The sequence below is a fragment of the Crocuta crocuta genome, unplaced genomic scaffold (assembly GCF_008692635.1).
Source record: "Crocuta crocuta isolate KB4526 unplaced genomic scaffold, BGI_CrCroc_1.0 scaffold8, whole genome shotgun sequence".
Lineage (NCBI taxonomy): Eukaryota > Metazoa > Chordata > Mammalia > Carnivora > Hyaenidae > Crocuta > Crocuta crocuta.
Window position 1 is genome coordinate 259,423 of NW_027532162.1, and position 12,071 is coordinate 271,493.

At 43.5% G+C, this 12,071-nt stretch overlaps 1 protein-coding gene and 1 long non-coding RNA gene across 3 annotated transcripts in view; one reads left to right on the forward strand and one right to left on the reverse strand.

The window, feature by feature from the left end:
• LOC144241894 (uncharacterized) overlaps positions 1–484 on the reverse strand; it is a 4,748-nt gene extending 4,264 nt beyond the window's left edge. The window contains exon 1 of one of the 2 annotated variants that reach the window (XM_077776567.1): positions 424–484. The gene's annotated coding sequence lies outside the window, so the exon portion shown is untranslated. Of the gene's footprint in view, positions 1–407 lie in introns of both variants that reach the window. The other variant, XM_077776568.1, reaches the window with a different exon arrangement.
• Positions 485–708: 224 nt separating this feature from the next.
• Positions 709–1,668, forward strand: LOC144241828 (uncharacterized). Its single transcript, XR_013338205.1, has 2 exons — positions 709–797; positions 1,358–1,668. It is a non-coding gene; the product is annotated as an uncharacterized LOC144241828 (long non-coding RNA).
• The last annotated feature ends 10,403 nt before the right edge of the window (positions 1,669–12,071 follow it).

The window sequence follows — 12,071 nt, forward strand, 5'->3', positions numbered from 1 at the left end:
AGCTCGCTCCGCGCCAGCTCCATGCCCGTCTTCGGGAGGAGGGACGCTGTTGTGTGTGGGCGCGTGGACGGAGCAGGTTACAGCACAGCCTGTGTCCCTTTCCTGGGGCCGATCGCGGGCCACTCCTACGGCCTGGGCGCTGGGGGCTCCCCCCGGGGATGCCGGCGGGTGGCCGACCCGAGCCCGCGGGGGCCTGGAGCGCGGCCAGACTGGCATGCTTGTTCCCAGCAGGAAGCGCAGGGGGAGTTGGGCCTCAAGGGGCGTCCAAGCACTCGGGACTCGGGACTCGGGTGGGCTCTGACCTCTCCGCCCCCACCCATCCTGGTCTCTGGGTCCTCCCCACACACGGCCCCCCGCCTCTATCAGGTTCCCAGGAGCGGGGGAGTCTCAGGACCGGTTGGGCTGACCTTCCTGAGTCCTTACCAGCGGGGAGGGCGGCCCTGGGGGAGGGGTCGAGCTGGCTCAGACTCCCTCCCCCTCGGAAACAGGCCCTCCTTGTTGCCAGGAAACTGCAGACAACGCGGATGGAGCTGTGGGGGATTCCAGAAGCCTGCTGCTGCGCCCTGGCAACTTCCTCACTCTGTCTCCCAGGGGGCAGGGAACTCCTCACAGCAGAGGGCTGGGGGGTCGGGAGCCCCAAGGTCCACGAGGGCAGCCAGTAGCACTGGGTGGGAGGGTGGCCTGGGGTGGCCTGGGCCGGAAGCCAGCTGTGGGGGACACAGTTTTACCTGGGAATGTGGGCCAGGATTGAATGAAAACCCGTCTTCCAGGCCCAAGGGGTCAGGGTGGCCATTTCGGTGAGTTTTCCCCAGTAGGCTGGGTGTCCCAGAAGCTGACCCTGGGGTGGGGCGAGGGACCAGCCACCCCTGGGGGCAATCCCAGCAGTGCCCAGGATGCAAGGGAGGGGGCGAGGCAGGGAAGGCTTGTCCAGGGCCAGCTGACTGCCGGGGGCCTGGCTCCCGGGGCCCAAGGCTGTCCTGCTCGAGGGCCGGGTGTTTACCCGGACTCTCCTGCTTCGCAGCTGCAGGGCTGCTCCCAGAAGGCACACCGCGTCCCTGGGTGCCCCTCGCAGAGCCTGGGCCGATGCTGGTGACCAGGAGATGTCCCTGGGCAGAGCTGTGGGCCGCGCAGTGGCCAGTGTGGGTTTGCGGTGGCCTGTACAGGGGGCGCACAGCTCCACCTTGGCTCCCGCGTGTCCCAGTGCAGGGGCCCTGGTGAACAGCACCCCTGGGGACCAGAGGACCACGGTGTAGGCCGGGGCCTGGGCCCACGCTGGGGGCTCTGCCCGGCCCCGCTCAGGCGCTGACTGAGGAGACACGTCAGGCTCCCGACTCTCGGCTTCGGGCCTTTGTTTCAGATGCCTCCTTTATGTTTTAAGTACATTTGTGCGCTATCCCGAACTTCCCGGCATGAACGTGCCCGGAGCCTGTGTCTCCAGCTTTGCCCTCCTGATCCCGTCACAGAGCGTCAGGGCCACCGGAGGGGGATTACAACCTGCTCAGGCTGCTGCCGCCGGCGCCGGTGACAGCCCCAGGGAGAGCTCCCGTTCCAGCGGGGAATCGCGGCCCCGGGTCTCGCTCTGGCGTGTGCGCCGCCCCGCCTGCAGCAGCTTCGCGATGAGTCAGAATAAATTAGCATGCTAACAACGGAGAACATGCACAGGAACCATCTGGAACAAGGCACGTTGTCATCGGAAGAGCCAAGTTGGTTCCAAAGCCATACTTACCGCTTCAGACTCCTCGCCTCCCCTCCCACAACCTGAGGGGTGGGGGTTCGTGCCGTCCCAGCCTTGGCCGTGTGCCTACCGCCCGAGGGAGGGCACACCCCCAGATCGCCTCTGAGGCGAGCGGAGAGCCACGCGGCACGGGTGCGGCCTGCGGGGGGCAGCACGGCGGGGGGGCCTGCCTCCCCCTTGTGCTGGCTGAGAGGAGTGAGGTGGCCACCAGAGTGGGGGCGAGGGCGGGGACCTCGGTCCCCAGAGCCAAGTGTTCACACACACACACGCACACTCTCACACGTGCACACACATTCTGTCTCTCTCTCACACTCCTTTGAGTCAAGCCTGGCGTGTCGTGCTTAAGCATGGAGCGACCCGGAGCCAGACGGAGCAGCTGCCGTGTGCTGGGGGCAGCGCGGAAGTACTGAGGAATCTGCGTCTGTAATCCCCAGCCTCCTGCTGCTGGCGTCGCACGCAGGGCTGTCGTGCTCGCATCCTGGCCGCGCCCTGCCTTTGGGAACTCGGGCACGTGTCTCAGTTTCTCCCAGCTTCAGTGCCCCCACTTGACAGCAGTACATGTGCCCCCAGAGCTGGGACAGGGCTCGACGCCGTGATGCAGGGAAGCTCGGGGTGGCCAGGACCTGGGGGGGCCCAGCGTTGTCTTATGGACTTCCTCCGAAGTAGGTCCAGGGGCCACTGTGTTACCTCCTGCACCGGGGTCATGCGTGTTCAGGGGAGAGGCCCGAGTTGCTGCCGAAGGAGAGGCCGAGACGGAGACAGGGATGGGAGGGCGTTTGGCTCAGCTGACGAGGCCTGACGGGAAGGAAGCAGGAGCTCTGTCTCACCGCAGGGAAGGGCCCTATGCGCCGGGGCTTGCTGGGTCCTGGGTTAGCTACATGAGGCATTCGACCATCTGAGCTGCAAACTCCTTCCTCTTCCCCAGACCTTAGTGGCCTCGGCTGCCACACGGGGGCTCTAGGTGGAGGGTTTTGAAAAATAAGGAAAAGGGACGCATTTCTGCATCTGGGTTTGCCTCGACTTGGCGGGGGAGAACAGTATCGGGGGCTGAGGAAGGACTGGGGTTAGGGGCCTTGGACGTAACCCCCAGGGATTTGCAGAAGGGTGAGACACACCCCCTTGACTTTTTACGGGGCATGAAGCTTCTGCAGGGCCCGAGGCCAACGGAACTGCAAACAGTGGTGGGGCTCTGTTGATGTCTGGCCTCATTATCATCAGCATTCTTGTTATATTCTCACCACACTGCAATAGCAGGTGTGGATATTTATTCTTGACTGCTTTAATATAGGCATTTATGTTGGCGAAAAATATTTGAGTTGCAGAACATGCTAATCCCCTCTTAGGCAAATCTGTGGAGGGCCCGGCCATTTGAGTCAGGTTCCTACAAGTATGCAGCTACCAGCCCTTGAAAGAATTAAACAAAACAGGATTTATATAACTTGGGCCTTGGGGTTAACATTTTCAGGACTTCACATTTTAGTATTAATTTACTGTGGTATTTCTTACAGTTTTTGCTTTATAGATTTTGATGGTGAGTTATTTGCCGCTTAAAAGTTAATCACTGTTATGCCTTCATTAGGTCCCGAATCGTTCCTCAGACCAAATTACTGTTTGTCCTTTTTTGCCTTGCCTGACGTTCGTTTTACTGACCCTTTCTTTTGTGGTTTTCACAACATGTCTTTGCTATCCTTTCCTTTTGAACATTCAAGTATTTTATTTTGGGTGTACCTTGGGCAAAGAGTGCATATTTGGATTGTTTTATTTAGAGTATTGTCAAAACAGACATGTTTGTTGATACATCTGTTATTTATACTCTGTTTTCCTTGTTTGCTCCCTCTCTTTGGCTTTATGAACTGTTTACTATTTATTTTCTCTAGTGTTTTGGAAGTCCTCATTCTTATTTGTATTCTCCTGGTGATAAATTCTAAGTTTAAGATGTATTTTTAAAGGAGCTTTATTGAGATATGATTGACATACAATTAACTGCACATACTTAAAGTGTGCAATTTGATAAGTTTTGACATATATATGTTTATGAAACCATCATTACAATCAAGAAGATGAACAAATCCATCACAAAAGTATCTTCGTGTCCTTTTTTTTAATCCTATTCTTCCTCTTTCCTCACTCCTCCCTCCCCAGGAAAATACTGATCTGCTTTCTGTCACTACAGATTAGTTTGTATGTTCAGAACTTTATACAAATAGAACCATAAAATACGTATTCTTTGTGTCTGGTTTCTTTCACTCATAATTGTTTTGAGATCCCTCCCTATCATAACATCTATCAACTATTCATTTCTCCTTCTTGCTGACTAGCATTCCATTGTGTGGATAAAAGAACAAGTTGTCTCTTCACCTGTTGGTGGACATTTTAGTTACTTCCAGGTTTGGACTATGACAAATATGCTGACCTAGACATAAACGTACAGGCCCTTGTATGGACATAAAGCTTCTTTGTCTCTTGGGTAAGTACTTAGGAGTGGATGGCTGGGTCATATGGTAGGTATGTTTAACTGTTTAAAAAGCTGTAAACTGTTTTCTACTATGCTTGTGCTGTTCACATTCTTCCCAGTGGTGTGTGAGAAGTCCAGCTCATCTCCATCCCCACCGGCACTAGCTAAGGACAACCATTTTGCCATTTGAAAAAATCTGCAGTAGTGCCTCCTTGTGGCTGTAGTTTGCATTTTCATAATGAAAAGCGATGTTGAGAATCTTTTCACATACTTATTATCTGCCACTCTACTATCATCTTCGGTTAAGTATCCATTCAAATCTCTTGATCTTCTCACAGAGTCCCCTTTGAGTTGGGACAGATGAAAATGGATAGCAAGATGAAAGGCTAAAACGTAATCATATCAACATTTACACTAAATGAAAATGGTCTACACACGTGAATTTAAAGACAAAGATATTCAGATTAGATAAAAAAGCAAGACACAAATGTATACTTCCTGTAAAAAACAAAAACTAAATATAAAGACACAGGTTAGAATAGATGGGGAAAACACACAACATGCTAACACCAGTTGAAAGAAAACCATGTGGCTATATTAATATTAAAGTAGATTTCTGAAGAATGGTTATTAAGTATAAAGAAGGCCATTTCATAATGACAAAGGTATGAATTAATCAGGAAAATATAACAATTCTAAGTGTTCATTATAATAATAAAGCTTAAAAATACATGAAACAAATATTGATAGAACTGTAAGAAGAAATAGACAAAACCATAATTATATTCCTCTTTTGATAATTGATAGAAAAAAAGAAAAAACATCAAAGGTAGACTTGTAAACTATCAACCAACTGACTTAGTTGATATTTATAAGACACTCTGCAGAATGAGTAGAGCATACATTTTCGTCAAGTGCACAAAAGGACCAACCACATTTTGGACAGTAAGTCAAGTCTCAATAAATTAAAAGTATTCAAATAATACAAAGTGTTTTCTCTGACTACAGTGGATTTAAGTCAGAAATCAATAACAAAAGAAAATCTGGAAAATCCACAAGTATTTAACTAAATGTAACATACTTATGAATAACCTATGGGTCAAATAAGGAATTAAAAGAGAAATTATGAAATATTTTATCTAGAATGAAAACACAGCATAGCAGAATGTGTTGCACACTACTAAAGCAGTGTTGCAGAGGGAAATTGACAGCACCAAATATTAGGAATGAGAAAGGTGAAGGGCGCCTGGGTGACTCAGTCGGTTAAGTGTCCAACTTCAGCTCAGGTCATGATCTCACAGTTTGTGGGTTTGAGCCCCACGTCGGGCTCTGTGCTGACAGCTCAGAGCCTGGAGCCTGCTTTGGATTCTTTGTCTCCCTCTCTCTGACCCTCCCCTGCTCACGCTGCCTCTATCTCTCTCAGAAATAAAAACATTAAAAAAAAAAAAAAGGAATGAGAAAGGTGACATCACTTACAAACCTTTAAATCACTTACAAATATTAAAATGATAATAATGGTATAGTATAAATAATTTTTTGCTAATACCTTAATCAACTTGGATAAAGGAACAAAATTCTTCTAAGGACACAAACTGCCAGAGACGACTCAAAAAGAAATAGATATCTGAACGGTCCTTTATCTATTAAAGAAATTGAATTTATAGTTAAAAATCTTCCCACAAAAAACCCCTCAGGCCTAGAAGTCTTCTGTAGTGAATTTTACCAAACATTTAAGTAAGAAATAATACCAATTCTACATAAACATTTTCCAAAACCTGAAAAGGACTACTTCCTAACTCCTAAGAAGCCAGCATCACTATGATACTCAAACCTAAAACACTAAAAGAAAATTATGGAGAAATATCCCCCATTAACACAGGTGCAAATATTCTAAATGAGTTCTAATAAAATCAATCTAACAATATTTTTAAAAGACAGTACATGGCCTGGTGGGATTTAAGTCAGGAATGCAGAGATGGCTTAAGATCAGAAAAACAATCCATGTAATTTATCATATTAATAAAGAAAAAAACCCCAGATGATAAACTTAGTAGATACAGGAAAATCATGTGACAAAATCCAACATCCTTTACTAACAAAAGCTCTCAGGGAGCCAAGAACAGCAGGGAACTTTCTCACTCTGACAAAGGGCATTTACAAAACCACACAGCCAACATCACACTTACGTGACTGGTCGGACGCTCTCTTCCCGAGAGGGAACAAGACTAAGATGTTTACCGTTATCGTTTTTACTCAGCTTGCACTGAAAGTTCTTCTGGCCAGCGCAATAAGACAAAGAAAATAATAATGTGTGAACAAATTTTAGTGTTTATTTATTTATAAGATTAAAAAATATTTATTTTATTTATGAGAGAGAGAGAGCACACAGGAAGGGGCAGAGAGAGAGAAAGAGAGAGAGAGAGAGAGAGAATCCCAAGCAGGCTTTGCACTGTCAGCACAGAGCCCAATGTGGGGCTTGAACTCACAAACTGTAAGATCATGACCTGAGCCAAAATCAAGAGTTAGACAGTTGGGGTGCCTGGATAGCTCAATCAGTTGAGCATCTGACTTCAGCTCAGGTAATGATCTTGTGGTTCACGAGTTCAAGTCCCATATCAGGCTCTGTGCTGACAGCTCAGAGCTTGGAGTCTTCTCCTGATCCTGTGTCTCCCTCTCTCTCTCTGCCCCTTCCCCACTCACGCTCTGTCTCTATCTCTCAAAAATAAACATTAAAAAAATAAGCATTAAATAAGCATTAAAAAAAAGAGTCAGATGATCAACTGACTGAGCCACCCAGGTGCCCGATGTTTATTTTTGAGAGAGAGAGCAAGCAGGGAAAGGGCAGAGAGAGAGGGACAGAGGATCTGAAGCAGGCTCTGTGCTGACAGCAGAGACCCCAGTAAGGGGCTTGAACTCATGAACTGTGAGATCATGACCTGAGCCGAAGTCAGATGCTTAACTGACTGAGCCACCCAGGTGGCCCAATAGGCTAAAGATTTTTAACAGACATTTAACCAAAGGTTATATAAATGGCAATTAAGCACATGAAAATGTACTCAACATCATTATTCATTAGGGAAGCACACATTTCCATAATGATATAAAACTATACATCAATAGAAAGGTTAAAATGAAAAAGGGTGAATTTACCAAGTGCTGGTGAGGGTGTGGAAGAATCAAAACCCTCATATTGCTGGTGGAAATGCAAAATAGTTCACTACTTTGGAGAAGTTTGGCAGTTTCTTAAAAAGTTTAAATATACACCCACTGGGTGATCTAGCTCTTCCATTCCTAGGTATCTACCCTAAAGAAAAGAAAGTATATATCTATGTAAATACACATTTATGTTCATATCAGCCTTATTTGTAATAGACCAAGCCTAGAAACAAAGAAAATGTTCATTAACAGGTGAATGGACAGACTGTTATTTTATCTATACAACAGAACACAGCTCAGCAGTGAGAAGGGATGAACTTTCAATTCACACAACAATATGGATGAGGTCTCTAATTTATGTTGAATAAAATAAACCAGACAAAAAGAGTCTATACCGTATGATTCCATTTGTATAAAATTCTAGGAAGTGCAAATTACAATGACAGATCAGTTGCTGTGTGGCATGGTAGGGCAGTGAGGGGTGAGAGAAAGTGATTATAAAGAGACATGGGAAAATTTGGGGAGGTGATGGATTTGCTCATTAGCTTTACTGGGTTGATGGCTTTGTGAGTATATAAATATGTCCACACTTGTTAAGTTGTACACTTCAAATATGTGCAGTTTATTGAATGTCATCATACCTCATACCATCATATAGCATACCTGTGAAAATAAGTGAATGAATTGATGTCAGTTAAAAAAAACAGATTGTATTTTAAAAACTAAATTCTGCTATATGCTTTTATAAAAGATATATCTGAAATTTATGGAAATGTAAATATTGAAAGTAAAAGATATAAAATATAGATTAAATAAATATTAACCTAGAGAAATCAGGAGAACCTATATAAATATCAAACAAAACACATTTAAATATATAAGAATTATTAGCGATAGAAAAAAGAATTATTAGGGATAGAAATGATTATTGTGCAATGAAAAGTGCCTTAGCTCACAAGGAAGACATAATAATTTCAAATATGTATGCACCCAATAAAACAGCTTCTAAATATATAAAAGAGACTGTAGGTGAAAATAGAGAAACCCGCTACTCTACTGGAGGATTTTATTTTATTTTTTAAAAATATTTTTTAAAATTTATTTCTAGGAGAGAGAGAGAGAGACACAGCGTGAGCAGGGGAGGGTCAGAGAGAGAGGGAGTCACAGACTCTGAAACAGGCTCCAGGCTCTGAGCTGGCAGTCAGCACGGAGCCGACGCGGGGCTCGAACCCACGAACCGCGAGATCAGGACCCAAGCGAAAGTCGGACGCTTAACCGACTAAGCCACCCAGGCGCCCCTCTAATGGAGGATTTTAGTACAACTATACAACTTCTCAGTTATGGATATGTCAATTAGCCAAAACTCAGCGAGTGTGTGCGTGTGTGTGTGTGTGCGCGCGCGCGTGCGCATGCATGTGTGTATGATCTTACTAGCATACTTACTTGATAATAAGCTTGATTTAATGGGTATAATAGATACAATGGAGACAATGGAATATAAACAGCAAAAGATGGATACTGCATTCATCAATTAAAGAATACATATTTCTTTGTAGCACATAAAATGGTGAAAAAAATGCAACAGAGCAAATTACTGACCATTTAGGCCATGACACAAATTGCAATGAATTTCAGAGAACTGGGTTTATACAGATCACTTTCCATCACCATAATGTAATTAAGTCAGAAATTAGTAACAAAAAGGTAAATTTAAAATCCCTCAATGAAATTAATAATCGTACTTCTAAATATATTGAGTTAAATAAAATTTTATAGCACATTTATTTGAAAATCTTTTGATCTCAACAATAATAAAGATATCACATTACATACTTATGGGAAGTCATGAAAATAGTACTTTGAAAGAAATTTATAGGCTTAAGTGCTTCTATTAGAAAAAGATAAAGGCTGGAAATACATGAGTCAAGCACTTAATTTAGATGAGACAAAGAATAAAAATAGTAGTAAAGAAGTAGAAAAGGAAAAACTGGTTGAAGGGAGATGAAAATAAAGATATGACTATGAATGGACCAGAACACAAAGAAACAATAGAACATTTCAAATAAACCAAATGTTTCCTAAAATATAAATAAAACAGACAAATAGCTGGACAGATTTCTTTAAAAAATAAAGAACTAAAATGCGAGAAAATATTACAAATAAAAAAAGAGACCTAATAACAGATACAGAAGATACAGTAATAGAATATTTTAAATATTGCTTTTGCCAATATATTTGAAAACTTAGATGAAATGGCTGAATTTCTAGAAAAACCTAAGTTCCCACAACTGACTCAGGAATAAAGAAAATCTGAACAATTTTATAACAATTAAAAAATTAAATCAGGGCTAAAACCTATCTCATAAAGAAAACACCTTAGCCTGCTGATTTTCTAGGCAAGTTCTATTAAAATGTAAAAGGACAGATTATTTTGGTCTTTCACAAACTCAAAGACTAGAAAGTTGGAAACTACTTACAAAACTTATTCTATGAGGTTGGGGTGCCTGGGTGGCTTAGTCGGTTAAGCGTCCGACTTTCGCTTAGGTCATGATCTCGCGGTTCGTGGGTTCGAGCCCCGCGTCGGGCTCTGTGCTGACTGCCAGCTCAGAGCCTGGAGACTGTTTCAGTCTGTGACTCCCTCTCTCTCTGACCCTCCCCTGCTCACGCTGTCTCTCTTTCTCATAAAAATAAATAAAAATATTTTTAAAAATTCTTTAAGAAAACTTATTCTATGAGGCAATAATAACCTTAATATCACAAGAAAACCAAGGTACGATAAAAAAGGAAAATTTCAGGGGCGCCTGGGTGGCTTAGTTGGTTAAGCGACCGACTTTCGCTNCCAGGCTTTATCCCAAGGGCATAAGGTCATATAACATTAGAACATCTATAAATCTAATTCACTCATCCTAACTTAGTGAAGAGGAAAGTACATATAATTACTTTAGTAGACATAGAAAATAAAAATGATAAATGCTTACATCTATTTAGGGGGGAAATACCCTATTAGAAAATTAGAAATAAGAGGGAGCTAACTTAATTTGATAAAGATTATTGTTCAAACACTCACAGCAAATATAATTCTTAGTTGTGAATCATCAGAAGCATCGCCTTCAAAACAATCAACAAAAAAATATATTTACTATCACCGCTTCTATCAGTCTGGTCCTAGAGGCCCTGGTTTGTAAGATAAGAAAAAATTCCACGTGGATTAGAAAGTAAGACATTATCGTGATGTCTATATAGAATAATTCAAAAGGCTCTACAGATATATTAATAGTAATAATGAAAGTTTAGTAAAGTGTCCCATTTAAGATCAATGAGCAAATATTAATTGTATTTCTGTATACCAGCAATGAAAAGATTAAAAATATACAATTAAAAAACCCCACCAACTAGACATAGGAATAAGTTTAATAAAATAAGAACAAGTTTTAGAGAACTTTATCTTTTGGAAGATGTTTAAAAAAGATTAAGTGGGGAAGTGTACTATGTCTATGAACTGAATTCCTTGATACATATGAATGTCAGTTCTTCATGTTGATCTCTGGAATTTCAGTCAAAATTTCAACAGAGTTCTAATTCTTTTTTTAAAAATTATTCGAGAGAAAGACAGAGACAGAGACACAGAGAGTGAGGGAATGTATGTGAGCCGGGAAGGGGCGGAGGGAGAGGGAGAGAATCTCAAGTAGGCTCCATGCCCAGCACTGAGCCTGATGTGGGGCTGGATCTTATGATCCTGGGACCATGATGTGAACTGAAGTCAAGAGCTGGACGCTTAACTGACTGAGCCGCCCAGGCGCCCTCTCAACAGAGTTCTAATTCTAGAACCTTTATGAAAATAGAGAAGGTTAACAGTGGGCATGACATTTCTGGAGAAATAGTTTCAAGGATTTTATTAACTATAAAATTATAATTTTTTTCCCTCAAAGACTCCATAAAGTAAAAAGACAAGTCAGAATTTGGAAAAAGATGAAAACAGTCCGCAAACAACTAAAGATTAATAATATGTGTTATTAACACATAAAGAACTCAGTAAGAAAGGAAACAAACCAAGAGGAAAATGGACAAAGATTACTTAATGGAGGAAGCAGCGTGAGTGGTCAAAAAACAGACAAAAAAATAAATCTAGAAAATACAAATTAAGATCATAAGAAGACACTATACTATGACTATAGGATTGGGGGAAAAATGAGCAGTTTAACACAGCTAGGCACTGGGAAGGTGAGAAGTGCACTGATACATAAACTGCTTGGGAATGTGATATTGGTGTAATATTTTATGTTTTTTCACACACAGCAGCTTGACTGAATTCAACTGCAGCCTGACGTGTGCATAAATGCCGTGGGAGGAGTGACAGTCTCAGCTCACGGGTGGCTACTAGCAGCTTCCATGACCTTTTATGATCTCTGAAGTTGCTTGGAAAATCACCTGTGAATCAGTGGTGAAAATAATGATGAAGGCGATGATCAGGTGGCTCAAGACCAGGGCCCCGATGTCCGGGCACGTGGCAGTGGAGGCGTGGCCCTGGGCTCCAGTCAAGTCGCCCACCGCCTTCTGGCCCCTAGACTTCATGGAGTGGGTGGATGCCGTGAAGCCCAGGCAGCACTGGTTTGTGAAGATTGTGCTGCACAGGGACCAGGCCATGCGGTTGGGCGCAGAGGCCTCACTGTGGATGTTTGATCATGGTGTCGCCACGGGAGCCGAGCTGGGGGGGGGGGGGGGGGG